At 36.1% G+C, this 17,407-nt stretch overlaps 1 protein-coding gene and 1 pseudogene across 1 annotated transcript in view; one reads left to right on the top strand and one right to left on the bottom strand.

Annotated features, from left to right (window-relative positions):
* The window catches only part of Klf8 (Kruppel like factor 8), a 203,579-nt gene that overhangs the window by 120,169 nt on the left and 66,003 nt on the right, over positions 1-17,407 (bottom strand). The gene's annotated exons all lie outside the window — the stretch shown is intronic.
* LOC104852455 lies at positions 22-2,794 on the top strand (annotated as a pseudogene).

The raw sequence follows: 17,407 nt of genomic DNA, 5'->3' as shown, positions 1-17,407 counted from the left end.
AAAAAAAAAAAAAAAAAATGGATGCATGAGGCACTAGAGAAAATCAGATCAGAAATAATTTCTCAGGCCAAAAGAGTTGATGATCAAAATAAAGGACTTGCTAGTGGTGGGAAAGAGCAGGATTCTGCCACTGCAGCTGCCACCGGAGCCAGTGTCCAGGCTGATGATGGGGTTAATGTCCTTTTGTAAGACTCTTACTTGTGCCCACCCAGACCCACCATTGCCTCACAGCACCAGGCTCCAAGGACCTACTCCTCCTCCTCAATAATGCGGGCCACTGAAAGATATGATATATTTAGTCAAAAACAGTTCATTTCAGTCCAGGAATCTGCAGTACTGACAAGGACATGGGATGCCTGCCAGATTACAAATGGTTCAGTACAATTGACATCCTGGCTGACAGCTGTGGAAAGGAACTTTGGATTATTTTATTTTATTTTTGTGGAACACCACAACCCCAAATCTGTAGGACACAGCAGCCTTCAAGTTCCCTGTAGAATTCTGAATTAACCTTTGCTAATGAGGATGTCTGATACTATTGCTATGAAAGATGAAACTGAAACAATGAAGGATTTTGAGGCAGAAATGAAAGATACAACTACACTTTAAAATCTTATCAAAACTATGGGAAGATTTTGGGAGAGAAGAATGAACAATATATTGACAACAGAATTGATTTGCAGGAAAAATTTCAGATCCAATTAACACAATCATTTGAAAAAGAGGACTCCCTGGAGGAAAGATAGCCTCTTTAATAAATAGTGTTCGAAAAACTGGATTTCAACCTGCCAAAGATTAAAAATAGACCCTTATCTTTCACCACACACTAAACTAAAATCCAACAGGGTTAAAGATCTAAATATTAAAAAAAGAGACACTAAATTTCCTGGAAGATAAGTTAGGCAGAACTCTTGAAGACACTGGCATAGGAAAGGACTTTATGAACAAATCCTAAGTAGCATGGGAGCTAGCACAAAGACTCAGCAACTGGGATCTCATCATATTAAAAAACTTCTGCACTATAAAAGAAACCACCAACAGAGCTAAGAGACAACCTAGAATGTGGGAAAAAATTTACCAGCTGCTCCTCAGACAAAGGACTCTTATCCAGAATATATGAAGAATCCAAAATCATCAGGCCCACCAAATATAAAGACCTGATTTGAAAATGGGCATCTGAACAGACATTTCTCAGACAAAGAAGTAAAATCATCAAATAAGTATATGAAAAAATATTCCACATCACTGGTCATTCAAGAGATGCAATGAAAACAACACAGATTCCACCTCACCCCACAAAGAATGGCTGCTATCAAGTAATCAGCCAATAACAAATGTTGGCGGGGTTGTGAGGAGAAAGGAACCCTTCTCCATTGTTGGTGGGAGTGCAGAGTGATGCAACCACTATGGAAATCAATATGGAGATACCTCAAAGAGCTGGGACTAGAAGTTCCATTTGATCCAGCCATCCCTCTGCTGGTTATCTTTCCAAAAGAATTAAAACAATCATACCACAGTGATATATGCTCACTCATGTTTATAGCAGCACAGTTTTGTAATAGCTAAAACTTGGAAACAGCCCAATTGCCCATCAGTTGGAGATTGGATAAAGATGTGGTTTTTCTATAAAATGGAATATTACTCATAAAGAATGATAAATTACAGTCATTCATAGGAAAATGGATGAATATTGAGGTCATACTCTTAAGTGAAATAAATCAGTCACACATGTGTAAATACCAAATAGTTTCTCTGGTGTGAAAAACTAAAAGTGTAAATAAGATCCAAATAGTATCAAGGATCTTTGCTCACTGGAGGAATGCCAGTTTACTACAGTGTCATTTCACCTATCCAACAAAATAACTTAAGCTCTTCAATAGGTTACCCGCAACATCCAGGATCAGAACAAGTACAGTTTCCTGGAGCTACTTCATCATGTGGTTCTTAGCAGCTGCCATGCCACCACCACCACCTGGTGGAAGAGTGGCGCTGATGCAGCTCAATGTAAGAAACAATCCACAATCTGGTGCCCACCCACCCCCTCAGTGGAAACAAAATAAATATTACTGTGACAGGGCAGAAGTGTTTCGAATTTAGCAATGTAGATAATATTGTCTAGTACAGCTCTCAACTCAGCAGTCCCATTGTTTCACCAGCTCAATCACCGGCACCAGCTAGCTAACTACCCTGAAAACCATACATCCCTCTGGGCCACCACTTTCCATCATGCCCCAATTTTCTAGATCTTTCATCACTGGGCAGGGAGATGCCAGGTATCCATTTCTTGGCTAGCCACTGCAGTACAACCCTCCTGCTGCTATGTATGGGCACATTTCCAAGGCAACAGAGTCAGGCTGGCAGCAGGCATGGAAACTGAGGAAGGAGACAAGCTAAGAAAGCTGCATCCACAGACCTTGGAGCAGGAGAAGCAGTTGTTGGGAAGGTCTTTGAAATTACTGAACAAGCAGATGGAATAACTCACATGGAACCTGAGAAACTTTTTGGGGAACTGTTCAAAATTGGCACCAAGATCAGATGGCTCCGGGACTCCCAGTCACAGCCCCAGCTGTGTCATCATGCCTTCTGTTGTGGCAGTGGGGACAGCACTGTCAACCCTGAATGCCCTAAAGCCAATGACTTGGCCTCTATATACACTGTCTTAGCTGCATTCCCCTCCATTTCAACTGCACAAAATGTACTGAAGAAACAAATTAAGTCAGTTAACAAGATTAAGCTGAGAACAAACAAGAAGCACTGTGAGTTTCACATTTTGAAAAGGGCAAGTTCTCAGTAACACAGCTACCTTTGGACGCTTCACCTCTGATTGCCCTGCCCTCTCCGGACTGTGATTAACTTGGTATTTGGAGCTTCTGTTAAAATTTAGAGACTCCTACTATGTGTGGTTATGGGGTTATAGCTTTTGGAAAATAGCCAGTGATCCAGCAAAGGGGGAAAAAGAGATACATATTTTACCCTACTGATTATAGAAATCCACACCAGAATGATACAGAATCAGCAGTCTTTTCTATGGAAATGTTCTTCAAATCCCTCCTAACTTTATAGTTATTTTGTTTTATATTTCTGAATTCTTATGTAAGATCTAAAGCTCTATTGTACAGCAAATTATTCTTCAAAATTACTATAACCAGTTGCAACCTGTATTTCTTTTTGCAACCAGCACAGTGTGACCCAGCTTAGGATTTGGAGGAAAAAGAATGCAGGCATGGAATAACCAAGTAAAAACCATGTACTGTTCTTCTGGAGGGATGAGGGTGCTAAAAGTCCACAAATAAAAGATGACTCTTCCCCTGAATCTCTAAACACAAAAACATTTTCCAGAAGATACATAACTCCCCAATAAGGTCCCTTCCTTATGCATTTAGGTACTATGGATGTTAAGTGTAAAATATGTTCTTAATGCTCTTAATCAAACCACTTAAATTCAAGGGGAATAGGAATTATCGAAGTCTCACTTTTTTGTGTGTGTCCCTCCAATAACTAATTGCCACTTATTTGAATTCTCCTCTTTGTGGATTTTTTTGGCAACTATGTGAATACATTTCATGAGTGCTGGAGACTTCTTAACTGGTTTAAAATTTGTTTCCATTGTTTGCAGATTACTGGACACCAGAGATTCATTGCACTTTTGAACAAGGAACTTTCTTTTCAATTTCTATGTAATTTGCAAGGCTGTACAATGCATACTGATACAAGCCTTTTTTCAGTTCAAGAGAATAAATGTTTACAATTTTAAAAAGGACTTGCTCAGTTAATATAGAGCAGACACAGAAAAAAAAATAGAGGAATTTAAGACAATAATGAAAACCATGAATGCTCAATATAGGAAATGAAAACCATAAAATAGAGTCAAGCAGGCATCCAGGAGATTAAAAGTTCCATTGAAATTATACACAAACAGTTGAACAAAGGTGAAGACAAAGTATCATATCTAGAAGATAGGTTTGCAGTTAGAAACCACAAAAAGAAAGAGATTTTAAAAATAGCAAGGGACCATGAAAACTCAATCCAATAGAATCAAGATGATGTGAAGAAGAACAATATAAGATTGACTGGAGTCAATTAGAAAGCAGGGGACAGTGCAAATACCATAAAAACTCTATTCACAGAACCAATGGCAGAAAACTTCCCAAACATGGAAGCAGAATTTAACATACATATAAGTGAGACATATAAAACTCCAATGAGACATGATGAAAATAAATCTACACCAAGGAATATAATAAACAAGAGTCCACAAATTCAGCATTAGAACAGAATATTAAATGCTTTTAGAGAAAAAGAAACAAATCGCCTATAAAGAAAAGCTCATCATAATCACAGCAGACTTCTCAACATGAACCCTTAAGGCAAAACAGAACGTGGAGTGAAATATTTCATTTCCTGAAAGAAAACAACTACCAACTCAGATTGATGTACCCACAAAACTACATGTTAAAATCAATAGAACAGGGGCTGGGGATTTAGATCAGTGGTTCGGTGGGCTGCCTTGCAAGCACAAGGACCCGAGTTCAATCCCCGGTACCAATAAATAAATAAATAAATTAATTAATTAATTAAATCAATAGAACAATAAGATACTCCCATGACATAGAACAACTGAGGAAATTCATGACCACCAAACCAGTTCTATAAAAGCTAAGAAGGATATTTTATAAAGAGATAGCAGGAACACAATTCCAAGAACACCAACAGAAAGAAGCCCCAGGCAAGGCAATCAATTAAACAAAGTTGTAAGACAAGGAACAAACAACAGGAAAACATTATGACAAGGATAAGCTAATAAAGATTAGTTAGAACCACCACTGTAAATGGGCTCAATTCACCAATCAAAGGAAATGACTAGCAGAAAGAATCAAGAAATAAGATTCAATAATTTAATGCATACAGGAAAGGGAGGGCAGGGGTATGGGGAAAAAATAAGAACCAAGATACATCATATAAAGGTACACAATCCCAATGATGAATGTAACTGTACTGTATACCTAAAAAGTACCAATAAATTGAATGAAAAAATGACATATTTGTGTGTGTATACACACACACTGATAGATAGATAGATAGATAGATAGATAGATAGATAGATAGATATACACACACACACTGACTTAAAATAAATTCATAGACAGAAATTCACAGGATGGAAAAAAAACACTCCACATGACAGGTACCTTGAAAAAAGCAGGGGTAACTACTACTTGCAGAAAAAGCCAAGACTGATCAAGAGAGGCAACGAAGGTCACTACATACTTATAATGGGAAAACTCCCAGAGGAAGAGAAGTCAGTCATAAATATACATGCACCAAATACTGGTATACCAAACTATACACAACAAATATTGATGGACATGAAAACTCAGAAAAGCACTAATACGATTGTAATGGGGGGCCACAATATCCTACTGTCACAAATAAATAGATCAGGGCCGGGGATTTAGCTCAGCAGTTCGGTGGCCTGCCTTGCAAGTGCAAGGACCTGAGTTCAATCCCCGGTACCAAAAAATAAAAAAAAAAAAAAAAAAAAAAAAAAAAAAAATTCAACTAGACAAATCAACAATAAAATATCAGAACTGAATCACACTTGTGAACAAATGGACTTAGTAGATGTCTACAGAGTGTTACACCCCACACCATCAAAATACACATTCTCCTCAGATATTCACAGAACATTCTCAAAAATAGACCATATGCTAGCTCATAGAACATGCTAAAGTAAATGCAAAGGGACTGAAATTATTCCATGTACATTATCAGACCATAGTGCAAAGAATTTAGAAATTTATAGGGAAAGAAATCACAAAAATACATAAAATATGGAAATTAAATAACATCCTTCTGAACATCTAACAGGTCATAGATAATATTAGAGAAGATATTACACAATTTCTACAATTAAATTATAATGCTGATACAACATACCATAACTTATGGATGCATTAAAGCAACCCTATGAGGGAAATTTGTAGTGGTGAACGCACATATCAAGAAACCAAGTAAACACAAATAAGCTAATACTGAACCTCAAACTTCTAGAAATAGAAAAACAAGTAAAGTCAAAAGCGCATACAGGGAGAAAATTACAAAAATCAGAGCAGAAATGATACAAAGGAGACAAAGAAAACAATACAAAAATCAATGAATCAAAAAGAATATTTTTGAAAGATTAAGTAAAATTAATAAATGCTTAGCCAACCTTATAAAAAAAGAGGGCAATTAGGAATGAAAGGTGAAATCACAATGGATCCTGCAGAAATCCAGATCACCAGTACTTATTCTGAGAAAATTTATTCCAATGAGATGAAAAACAGACAAAAATTGGACAAATTTCTAGATATATGTGAATGACCAAAGCTGAATCAAGAAAATATAAAAATTCTAAATAACATAATATCAGTCAATTAAATTGAAAATATAATTTAAAACCTACCAACAAAGAAAATCCCAGGTCCTGATGAATTTGATGGATACTTCTACAAGAAATTTAAGGAAGAATTTATGCCACTACTCCTCAAACTGTAATGAAATTGAAAAGGAAGCAATAAGTCCAGACTCATGCCTGGAAGCAAGTATTACCCTGATACCAAAACCAGAGAAGGATCCAACCGGGAAAAAAGAAAACTATATGTCAATCTCCCTAATGGATATAGATGCAAAAATCATCAATAAGTTATTGACAAATAGAATACAGCAAATCATCCAGAAGATTATACAACATGACCATGTATGATTTATCCCATGGATGCATGTTGGTCCAGCATACTCAAAGCAATAAATGGAATACACCATGTCAATAGGGCTAAGGACAAAAATCACATGATATTCTCAATAGACACAGAAAAAGCATTTGACAAATTCCAATACTCATTGATGATAAAAACCCTACAGAAAACTGGAATAGATGGTATTCATCTCAATCTGATAAAAGCCATGTATAACATGTAATGTCTACTAAATGGTCAAAAATTAAAAGATTTCACTGTAAAATCAGGAACAAGTTAAGGAAATGCACTATGACCATTCCTACTCAATATAGTTCTGGAAATATTAGCCAAAGAATCTGAGATGAATACACACATTCCAGATGAAGAAGTACAAATAGCAAATAAATATATAAAAATGTTTAAGGGCTGGGGATTTAGCTCAGTGGTTCCACCGCCTGCCTTGCAAACACAAGGGCCCGAGTTCAATCCCTGGTACAAAAAAGAAAAAAGAAAAAAAGAAAAATGTTTAACATCTCTGGTCAATCAAGAGATGCCAAATTAAATAAATGAAGAGATTCAATCATTCTCCAGACAGAAAGACTATTATTAAAAAATCAACCAAAATAAATCAACCAATACCAAATGCTAGCATGCCTGTGAAGAAAAAGGATCCCTTCCCCACTGTTAATGGGAATGTAGACTTGTGCAATCACTGTGTGGAGATTCCAAAACAAACCTAAAGCTAGAGGTTAAATTTAACTCAGCTGTTCTCCTCAGTATCTTTCTGAAAGAATTAAAAGCATCATACCACAGTGATATATGCACACCTATGTTCTTAGAAGGACAGTTTGTAATATCTAAATCTTGAAAACAACACAAATGCCATCAGCTGATCAACAAAAGATGTTTTCTTTTCAGTCCAGTGCAATATTACTCAACATAAAGAAGGATAAATTTGAGAAATTTATACTTAAATGATGTGCCAAGTAATCATACTCTTCAGTAAAATAAATCGGACACACACTTGTAAATATCACATTGTTTCTTTGGTGTGGTAAACTGAAAGTGAAAAAAGGACTGAAATATACAATAGATGTAATATAGAAATAAACCATTCAAATGTAAGGGGTACTATGGAGGGGGAAGTGGTCAAGGAAGGTAAAGGGGCAAAAAAAGAAGAGAAAGATGAAATAGAATAAAACTATGGAAATAAAGGGAAAAAAGTTTGAAGGGAGGGGAAGGAAATAGGAAAAATAAGCATCAAGATATATCACTTAATATACAAACTCCATATGATGAATATGATCATTATGTATATGTAAATGGTATCAATTAACTTAAGTAAAAGTAAATAAACAAAATAAAAACATCGTGTTGATATATTATTAAAAAAATAATTAAAAAGAAGCTTTTACATATAATGAATGCAACTTAATTTAGACCTAAACATATATAGCTGAATTCATTTTCACCATCTGAAGCCATACATCTGAAACATATCCATCTGAAGCCACAGACCTATCCATAACCTATCAATATTTCCTCCCACTTTCCTTATTATCATGGCTTTTAAGAACACAACATGATATTTATACTCGAGCTTTGTATGGGTGATGCACAACTAAATTCCCAACTCGCATGAGGCTGAAGCAGGAGGATCATGAATTCGATGCAAATTGGCTCACAACACTCATTTTTGTCTTCAGTAAATCCATTCAGCCCACCCAGAGTCACGCTAATCCTATTAGTAGACTGACCCAGTTATTTTGTCCATGATCCAGTCACAGCCAAAAGCCTCCTCTGGTACACATGAGTATTTGGGGGATATTTTACATAAAAGCATGACAACATATTACAGTGAAACATGCATGACAATGTTTATAGAAGCAAAGTTAATAATATCAAAATACTAGAAGTGGTCTGTATACCCATAAAAAGATGATTGTATAAAGAAAACATGGTATCTGTACATAATGGAGTACTATTTGGCTTTCAAGAAGTACAAAATTGAGACATTTCAAGGAGAATGGTTGTACCTAGAAAATACAATGTTGAGTGAAATAAACCAGACAAACAGGCTTAAATATTGTATGGTATCTCTCATTTAAGTAAGGCAAAGAACAAACAAAGAGCATAATAAAGGATGGACACAAGGAGATGAGGGGATGGGTCTCTTGCAAAAGGGAACAAAGTTTAAGAGAAAGGGGGAGGAAAAGGGGAAATAAGTAAATATATGCAATGTACAGAAATCTAATAACCTCCATGAATGTAAATATTTTATGCCATAAACATGAGCTAAAATTAATAATATCAAGAGTGAAAATGGGGGAACATGAATTAGAGGAGGAAGGATAGGGAGGGAATTAAAAAAGAAACAGGCTGAATTTTGTACATATACCAATTTCTCACAATGATTGTAAACAGGATATAATGCAAACATGTACTAATAAAATAAATGTAAAAATTTAATAACATTTCTGTACACCAACTATTAACAAACAGAGAAAGTAATCAGGAAATGTATCATATTCACAATAGCTTCAAAAAGAAGTTTAATACCTGGGAGTTAACCTAACCAAAGAATGAAAGTTGGGTATGATAAGAGCTATAATACTATGAAAAATGCAATATAAAAGGCCAATAAATACATGTAAAAAGCATTCAACTTCACTGGCCATTAGAAAAACATAAATTAAAGGAACACTGAGGTTTCATCTTACCCAAAAATGAATAGCAATCATCAAGAAGTCAAATTATAACAAATGCTGGTGTGGCTACAGTGAAAAATAGGACACTTCTACAGGATTAATGGGAAAGTAAACTGTACAACCATGATGAAAATCAGTGTAAAGTTTCTTCAAAGAACTACAATTAGAAATTCTATATGATCAAGCTATTCCCCTTCTAGGTATCATCCACAAAGACATTAAGACATCATACCACAGTGATACATGCATATCGATGTTTAGAGTAGTACAATTTATAGTAGGCAAATATTGGAAGTAGCCTATATGTCCATCAACAGATTAATTGTTAAAAAACATTGTACTTATAAATAATGGAATACTACTTGGTAATAAAGAAAGATAAATTTGAAACATTTGTAAGAAAATCAATACACAACTGGGTAGCCACGCCCTCCCCTGCCTGGACTGCCATCAGAGCCAGCAAGGAAGCCTGCTTGGGCCCAGTTGGTGGGACTGGGTAGCCGCACCCTCTCCTGCCTGCATTGCCAACAACTCCAGCAAGGAAGGTAGCTGTGTAGGCACCCCTAAAACACCCCTATCTTCCCACCTGCTCTCAGACCTTCTGATTGTGCCAGGCCTTGGATACACTCTGCAGAGGCATAGGTGGTCATAAAGGGTATTTTTCTGAGCTCCCAACTTTGAACATCTTTAAAGAAAGGGCAGAGGGAACCGGTGATAGAACTGTGTGGAGTCCAACCCTGCAAGAGGTCAGGGAACTCAATTTGGGCTTTGCAGCCCAAAATCGGTCTGAATCTCAGGGGTCTGCCATTAGCTAGCTGAGATCAAAGGACTTAGTTCTGGGTTTTTTTTGTTGTTGGTTTTTTTGTTTTGTTTTATTTTGTTTTGTTGTTTATGGTGCCAGGGATCGAACTCAGGTCCTTGTGCTTGCGAGGCAGGCCACTGCACCACTGAGCTAAATCCCCGGCCCCAAGGACTTATTTCTGCACATGGCTGTGCACGTTGAATATTATAACAACAGAGATATAGTTTGAAAGAGGCCCTTCAAAATCATTTTTTTTTCTTTCTTGTCCTCATTCCACTCTGCAAATTCTTTTTTCTGTCCTCTTTCTCCAACTCAGTCTCTTGCTCCACCATACTATCCCACATCTCACTTTCTGTTCCTCCCCCTGCCCTAACTCAGATTTCTTCTTTTGTCATTTTTTTTTCTTTTTATGTTCTTTTCTTCTGCCATTTTACATCACTCAAGGATCAATAGTTTCAAAGGTAAGTGAGCCCCTATTACTATTAAGGGGTTATATTCTTGTCCTTATTCTTGCACTCTGTCATTCCCTTTTAAATTTAACAGTTCCTAAAGATTGTAAGGTCATTCTATGTCCCCTGGCTTTACTTGAAAACTTCTCCATTTCTTTTTCTTTTCTACTCCTCTCATCCTAAATCTGTCTAAGCCCCCATGCTAAATGGTAAAAATGCTATACTGAAAAGTGTATTAGCTGCAAACATATTTTGGGCTGCTTATTTATTTTAATTTAATTCACATGGTTCAAAGGTGAATAGATTAATGACTACCACAAATGGTCAATGTGGAAGTTGTGTTTGATCCTATTGTGTTGTGGATTGTATCAATTTGGATAAAGCATTGTGATTGATTTAATAAGTTGTCTTCTCTGATATTAAGAAAATGAGAATATCTATGAGTCATTAGAGACTCAAAACCTAAAGCGCAATTATATTAGGAAGATTCAAGTAATAACTCAGAAATTAAACCAAGGACAACCCAACAACAAAAACAAAAATGAGAAAACACTTAAGCAAGACACAAAGACAGACTTCCAGTTCACCAATGGGAAACTCTAAGGCAAATGAGGATGAAAAGTCTGAGAGTGTACCAGCAGGACACCCTGAACTCTTAGCACAGGAAGTAAAAAAACAGATCAATCAGGCTCTAGAAAAATTCAAAACAGAAATAATTTCCCAGATAACCATAGAGATGGTGAGCAAAATGAAAGTCATGATGCAAGACTCTAGAACAGAAACTGCACAAAAAAATATGTGACTCAGGACCATGATAGAAGCCACGAAGGCCCAGCATAAGAAAGAAATGGAAACAATGAATGAGCAACATAGGAAAGAAATGGACTCCATAAAACAGATTCAAAGAGATATCTAGGAGATTAAAGACTCTATTGAAAGTGTTTGCAGCACAATAAAAAAATGTGAAGATAGTATCTCAGATATCGAAGTAGTGACCCTGAAAAGAGAGGTCTCTTAAAATCAGTCAGGGATCATGAGAAGTTGATCCAACAACTCCTTGATGATGCAAAGAAGAATAACATAAGACTGATAGGAATCCATGAAGTAGCAGGAGAAAGTACAAATGACTTTAAAAAGCTGTTCTCAGAATTAATGACAGAAAACTTCCCAAATAGAGGGGAAGAATTTGACATACAAATAAGTGAGGCATACATAACTCCAACTAACCATGATAAAAAAAAACAAAAAACAAAAAACAAACCTACACCTAGACATATAATAACCAAAATCACAGAAGCCCAACAGCAGAACAAAATACTACAAGCAGTAAGAGAAAAGAAACAAATCACATGCAAAGGAAAGCCCACCAGAATCACAGCAGACTTTTCAACACAAAGCCTTAGGTCAAGGAGAGCCTGAAGTGAGGTATTTTAAGTCCTAAAAGAAAACAACCTCCAACCTAGACTGATGTACCCTGCAAAACTCTCTTTCAAAATGGATGGGAAAGTAAGATAATTCCATGAAAAGAACACTTGACAAACTTCATGAATACCAAACCAGCACTACAAGGAATTCTAAACAATATCCTAAAAAAGACAATGAAGGTCACAACACCATGAGGCCCAACAGACCAAATCAAATAGGAAAGGCAAGAAACAAAAAGGACAGGGAAAATAAGTAAAAACAGTAAAAAAAAAAAAGCACAATAACATAATAATAAGTCAGTAAATATCAGTTATAACCATAGATGTCAATGGCCTCAATTCACCAATCAAGAGAAATAGACTGGCAGAACGGATTAAGAAACAAAATCCAACAATATGTTATATACAAGAAACACACCTAGTGCAAAAGAAGGCCACAGACTGAAAGTGAAAGGATGGGAAACAATTCCCCATATGATAGGAGCCCAGAAAGAGCAGGGATAGCAATATTATTCACAGACCAAGTAAATTTCAAATCAAAACTGATTAAGAGAGACAAAGAAGGCCACTACATCCTTTTAAATGGGACAATTCAAGAGGAAGAGATGACAGTCGTAAACATATGCATCAAATATTAATGCCCCCAACTGTATAAAATAAATATTAAGTAACATGAAAAATCAAAGCTGGGACTAGAAGTTCCATTTGACCTAGCCATCCCTCTGCTGGGTATCTTTCCAAAAGAACTAAATGAACCATATCACAGTGATATATGCACACTTATGTTTATAGTGGCACAGTTTGTAATAGCTAAAACTTGGAAACAGCCCAATTGCCCATCAATTGGAAACTGGATAAAGAAGATGTGGTTTTTACATAAAATGGAATACTACTCAGCCATAAAGAATGAGAGATTAGATTCATTCATAGGAAAATGGATACATATTGAGGATATACTTCTAAGTAAAATGAATAAGTCACACACATGTAAATACTGAATAGTTTCTCTGGTGTAAAAAACTATAATAGTGCATAAGATCCTAATGAGATAATTGACAATGAGAAATGGGAAGAAAAGGGCTAAAGCTGTAGGGAATGTGGGAAGGGTAGGGAAAAGTTAATAAGTGAAAAAAATATGAGAAAATGAAAAAATGGAAATAAAGAGTTTGCAAATGGGAAGGGGAGGAGGAGGTGATGGGAGGGCAGGGAAAAGGAGAAAAATGAGAACTAACACCTGTCTTGTAAAGGTACAAGATCCCAATGATGAATGTAACTGTACTGTATACCCAGAATGGACCAATAAACTCAAAACATAATACAGTGATTTATAAAGAATTTTGTAATAAAATGCTATTTCTCAAAAAAAAAAGAAAATTGATACACCTTGATAGATCTTTTGCAAATGACAAGGAGAGCAAAAGAAAGGTGAGAGGGGAGGGGAATGTAAAAGGATTTGGATGTGTCACGTACATGTATCACCTACCCACAAAGAATGTAATTGCTAAGTATCACAAATATGAACCAAAAAGAAACGACAATGTGGGACATGCTCTAAAGACACAGAGAGGAAGGCGAATAGGTCAGCAAAGGAGAAGAAAAAATAACTCAAAAGATAAGTACACATAACTACTCCCTAATTTGAATGTAAACATGTACTGTAAATATGTACTAGTAGAACATTTTAAATCAACTTGAAGAGAGTACCAAAAAATGAAAAAAACTCCCCCATTTTAGGATAGGCATGAGTAATTTAGTCAAAATCAACATACTACGAAAAATTACATATAAATTTAATGCAATTCCAATTAAAATAGCATAAACAACATTCTTCACAGAACAACAAAAATAAAACCATCTCTTAAACTTCAAAAGAATTGAGAAGACATCTAGAATTGCCAAAGTGACCCTGAAAAACAAGAATAAAATGGTAGGCATTACAAGAACTCAAATTTAAAGTTGCATTACAAAGCAACAGTGTTATAGTATGATATTGGCACAATGACAGATAATGATAATATTAGTCAGTGGGATAGAATTAAGGATGCAAAAACAACCAACCTTAAGGATCTTTGACCATTTAATTTCAAAAAGCCAAATATACCCTGGAAAAATAATCTTTTAAAAAATGGTGCTGTGGAAGCTGGTTATATATGCAGAAGAATGTTTCTAGACTTATGTCTTTAGTCTTGTAATAAAATAAAATAAAACAAAAGCTGTGTGTGGTGGATTATGCCTCTACTCCTACCACCTAGGAAGCAGAGTAAAGGGGGTTGCCATGAGTTTGAGGCTAGCCAGGGCTACATAGTGAGACTCTGTCTCAAAACAATGACAACAACAAAATCAAAATGTATCAAAGACATATATTAAAGCAGAAACACTGAATATACTGGGAGACAAAATAGGGAAATCTCTTTATTTCAACTATTTTTTTCTACATTCTTCCTGGTGAAGTGAACATGTACATAACACATTTTAATTTTTATCCACTTCTCACCTACATTCCCCTCTCTCCACCTCTTGGTCAAATTCTCTTATTTAAAAGATCACCCTATTTCCCATTACCTATCTTTTATTCTTCTCTATATTTATATTTGGGGTTTCCCATATGAGAGAAAGCATGTGATACATCCTCAACATAAAACTCTTGAAAACAAGCATAGGCATGGACTTTATGAACAGAACTCCAATTATATAAGAAATAAAACCAAGTATTAGCAAACAGGATTACATCAATTTTTTTTAAATATGAAAAAAGGAAAAAACAGAAACAATGTCTTTGTAAATAGGGAGGGGTGGAGAGGTTGAAGGAGGGCAGGGGAACAGGGGGAAAAAAACAAGATATATAATGTAAAGGCACAAATTCTCAATGATAAATGCCATTATATTGTATGCCTAACATATACCAGTAAACTTAATTAATTTTTAAAAATTGCACAGCAAAAAGAAACAACCAAGGGAAGAAGCACATAACAAAATGAAAAAAATTTCCAACTATAATGTTCAGACAGAAATAATATCTAAAATATGTACAGAAATAAAAATTTGGACTTCCCAATGGGAGAGATCCAATTAAAAAATGAGCCATTGAAAACAATAGATGTTTCTTTAGAGAAAAAAATACATATATGTAATAAGTACTTGAAAATATGTATTTGTCATTAGAGAAATGCAAATCAAAACAACACTGAAAAGCCAGTGTTGGAATGGCAATTATTGAGAACTCAAAAGACAGCAAATAGTGATGAATTTGTGGGAATAAAAACACTTCTGGACCAGGAATTTAGCTCAGTGTTTCTGCCACCTGCCTCACAAGTGCAAGGACCCGAGTTTAATGACCGTTAACAATAACAACAACAACAAAAAAAAACAAAACATTTCTATATTGTTGGAAGGAATATAAACTATTATAACTATTAAGGAAATGACTACAGACAGTCCTCATAGAAGTAAAACTAGAAATTCCATTTGACCCAGCTATATCTCTACTTTAAATCTTTCAAAATAAATCATATTTCAGTGATACATGCATACCCATGTTTATAGCAGCATAATTTATGATAGATAATTTTGGAAGTGAACTATATGCCTATCAAGAAATGAATGGATAAGATTACGTGCAAATCCTGGGGAGCAGCAGTGTGGTCCAGACCATTAAGCCCAAGGACAGATCCCAGCCAGGTATCCTCCCTGACCCCAGAGGCTCGGGCACACCTGCCCAGCCAAAGGACCATTGAGAAAGAGCTGCAGGGCACACAAGCTTCAGTCAGAGGCCTACCCCATCACATCAATGAGTGCATGCAGATCCTGGGGAGCAATGGTGTAGTTCAGACTATCAGAGCTGGGGGCAGATCCCAGCCAGGGATCCCCACTGACACCTGAGGCTTAGGCACACCCACCCAGGCAAAGGCCTGACTGAAAAAGAGCTACACAGGCATAGAAGCTTCAGCAGTAGGCTCACCCTAAAATATCTGGTGGAGATGCTAGCCAGAAGTCAGCTCAGACAAAAGGAACTGGGAAGCACAGCCCCCAGCCAAAGGACCACTCAGACAAAAGGTATATAGAGGCCTCAGCAAGAGGCACACCTAGATACCATCCCAAGTGTTCTCTGGCCAAAGCCAGAAGCTTGCACAGAAAACAGGTGAACTCAGGGATCCAGAAGGCCACCATTCTGAACCCGGAATTGGTGATCTGGTGAGCAGCAGAGAAAAGGCTGCTCGGTGGCTTGCAGAGAATTGAAGACCACTAGGTGAAAAAAAATGCGTCTCAACAAAGGCACAGCAGGCTGCATCTGTTGAAATGAGAAGACAGGGAAACAAGTCCTAAAACCACACTTCCAGATCACCTAAGGCAACTCCAAAGAAACAAAATGGAACAATCTGATACTCAACCACATGGATCCCCAAAATGGCAATGAAAGAGAATCTGGAAAAAAATGAAATGAGGAATAATTTCTCAAATACTGAATAGTTTCTCTGGTGGGAAAAACTATAATTGTAAATAAGATCCTAATGGTATAATTGACAATGTGAAATAGGAAGAAAAAAGTGTGGGGAAAGTGGGAAGGGTAAGGGAGAGGAAATAAGGGAAAAGAAAAAATATGACAAAATGAAAATATGGAAATAAAGCTTTTATAAATAGGGAAGGGAGGAGAGGGTGAAGGGAGGTCAGGGACAAGGGGAAAAATGAGAACCAAGACCTGGTCATGTAAAGGTATAAGATCCCAATGATAAATGTAACTGTACTGTATTCCTAAAATGTACCAATAAACTCAATGAGGGGAAAAATAATTTCTCAGATAATAGTACAGATGGTTCCAATAGTGCAAGACATGATTAATAAATCTAGAGCAGACACAGATAAAAAAGAGAAGATGAGGAACATGATGGTATACGAAAATTGGAAACAAATACAATCTATAAAACAGATGCAAATAGATTTCCAGGAGAATAAAAATTTCATTGAAAGTTTACAAAGCAGCAGAATGAGCCAATCAAAACCTATAATTTCAGATACATAACATAGGATTGCAATTAGTGACTAAGAAGAGAAAAATTTGTTAAAAACAGTAAGGGATCACTAGAAATCAATCCAGCAGCTGCTAGATGATGCATAGAAGTATAACATAAGACTGATGAAAGTCAATGAAGAACCAGGAAAGAGTGCAATCAACATAAAATAGAAACTGTTCACCAAAGGAATAGCAGAAATCTTCTCAAGTAGGTGAAAACAACTTGACACACAGACAAGTGAGGCACATAGGACTCCAACTGGCCAGGATGAAAAATAATCTACTCCTAGGCATATA

The sequence above is a fragment of the Fukomys damarensis genome, unplaced genomic scaffold, assembly GCF_012274545.1.
Source record: "Fukomys damarensis isolate Sample0158 unplaced genomic scaffold, DMR_v1.0_HiC HiC_scaffold_39, whole genome shotgun sequence".
NCBI classification, from domain to species: domain Eukaryota; kingdom Metazoa; phylum Chordata; class Mammalia; order Rodentia; family Bathyergidae; genus Fukomys; species Fukomys damarensis.
Note: the sequence above shows the minus strand (reverse complement) of the source record. Positions and strands in the feature narration are given on the sequence as shown.